This window comes from Callorhinus ursinus, unplaced genomic scaffold (assembly GCF_003265705.2).
Source record: "Callorhinus ursinus isolate GAN/ISIS: 27379988/994484 unplaced genomic scaffold, GSC_fseal_2.0 scaffold54, whole genome shotgun sequence".
Lineage (NCBI taxonomy): Eukaryota > Metazoa > Chordata > Mammalia > Carnivora > Otariidae > Callorhinus > Callorhinus ursinus.
In genome coordinates this window covers 4,000,647-4,003,115 of record NW_027397116.1, presented here as the reverse complement: position 1 = coordinate 4,003,115, position 2,469 = coordinate 4,000,647, and positions in this window count along the sequence as shown.

Here is a 2,469-nt window from a genome sequence, read left to right as displayed (position 1 = left end):
AAAAAAAAAATATTTCAACCAAAAGATTGAGGAGAGAAATCACATAGAGGGTGGTCATTGTTGAGACCCAAATTAGTGGCCTGGATGGTCAAATATAAGAAATATTTCAAAGCACAGAAAAAAAAAATAGAGAGACGGAAATTGCGAAGGAAAACATATGAGACAGGGCAAACATATTCAGGAAACTTAACATGTGGATTATAAATAATTAATCCACCAGATTTCTTTACTGCAACCTTGGAAGGGGAGAAACAGTACAAGAACATCCACAGAACTGAGACTACAACCAAGACCCTACATCCAGTCAAGATTATTCCCTGACTAGAATGAAAGAGAAATGCATGAGAACCTGCCAGAGATCAGGGAGGGCATCACCCCGAAAGCTCACCTTAGGAAAAGAGTCCAAGGAGGATATCCACACGAAAAAGAATGAAGTCTGAAAAAATTAACTCAAAATGGGTCATAGACCTAAATAAGAGTGACAATTATAAAACTCCTAGAAGAAAACATAGGAGTAAGTCTTCATGACCTTGGGTGAAGCAATGGCTTCTTAGGTCACCAAAATCACAAACAACAAATAAAAATGGAGAAAAAATGAACTTCATCAAAATAAAAAGCATTTGTGGGGCGCCTGGGTGGCTCAGTCGGTTAAGTGTCCAACTCTTGATTTCAGCTCAGGTCATGTTCTCAGGATCATGGGATGGAGCCCCTCCCCTGGCTCTGTGCTGGGCATGGAGCCTGCTTAAGATTCTCTCTCTCTCTCCCTCCCCCTCTGCCCCCCAAACCCCCGCTTGTGAGCTCTCTCGAAAAAAAAAACCTGGGGGACTCCTGGGTTGTTCAGTTAGTGAAGCATCTGACTTTCGCTCAGGTCATGATCTCAGGGTCCTGGGATCGAGCCCTGCCTTGGGCTCCACATTCGGCGGGGAGTCTGCTTGTCTCTCTCCCTCTATCCCTCCCCCACTGGTGTGTTAACTCTCTCTCTCTCTCAAATAAATAAAATCTTTTAAAAAATTTTTGTGCTTCAAAGGACACCATCAAGAAAGTGAAAAGATGACTCATAGAATGGAAGAAAGTATTTGCTAATCATATATTGGACAAGAGACTTGTATCCAGAATGTAAAAAGAATTCTTTTCAATTCAATATTAAAAAGGTAGACAACCCAATTTTAAAAAATAGGCAAAGGATCTGAGTAGACACTTCTCCAAAGAAAATATACAAATGGCCAAAAAGCACATGGAAAGAAGCTCAATGTCATTAGTCATTAGAGAAATGCAAACCAAAACAGCAATGAGATAGAACTTCACACCCACTAGGATGGCTAAAATAAAATAAAATAAAACAAAATAGATAATAGTGAGTGTCAGGGAGGAGAGGGAGGAATTGGACCCTTCTATGTTGCCAATAGGAATGGAAAATGGTGTGGCTGCTTTGGAAAATAGTTTGGCGTTCCTCAAAATGTTAAACACAGAGTTACCATATGACCCAGCGATTCCACTCTTAGGTATAGACCCAAAAGTAATGGAAATATTTGTCTACACAAAATCCTGTACATGAATGCTTATAGCAGCATTGTTCAAAACAGTCAAAAAGTATAAACAACTCAGATATCCTTCAACTGGCGACCGGGTAAACAAAACGTGGCATATCCATGCAGTGTAATGTTATTTGGCAATTAAAAATATGAGGTACTGATAATTCTACAAGTTGGAAGAAACTTAAAAACATGATGTTAAGTGAAAGAAGCCAGCCACAAAAGACCACACATTATATAATTCCATTTGTATGAAATCTCCAGATTGGCAATTCTATAGAAAATGGAAACGTGTTGGGCACCTGGGTGGCTCAGTTGGTTAAGCAACTGCCTTCGGCTTGGGTCATGATCCCGGGGTCCTGGGATCAAGTCCCACATTGGGCTCCCCTTGCTCTCGGGAGCCTGCTTCTCCCTCTCCCTATGCCTGCCACTCCCCCTGCTTGTGCTCTCTCTCTCTGTCAGATAAATAAATAAAATCCCACACCCTGGGAGTGGGAGAGGGAGAAGCAGGCTTCCCCCCAAGCAGGGAGCCCGATGCGGGGCTCGATCCCAGGACCCTGGGACCACGACCCGAGCCGAAGGCAGTCGCTTAACAACTGAGCCACCCAGGTGCCCCAATAAATAAAATCTTAAAAAAAAAATGAAAACATGTTAACTATTGCCTGGGGCTGGGGAGAGCAGGAGGGATGGGATTGGGGGTGACTGCATTGGGCAAGGGATACAGAGTATGGGGTTTCTCTTGGGGGTGGTGAAATGTTCTAAAGTTATCTTTAGTGATAATTGCATTGACTGAATATACTGAAAACCACTGGGCTAATTATGTGAATTATATTTCAACTAAGATGTTTTTAACAATTAAATTAAAAATTAATGTCTTTAATTACGCTAGCCACATTTTAAAAAAATTGGGGCGGGGGACTCTAAGCAAACGACAAAT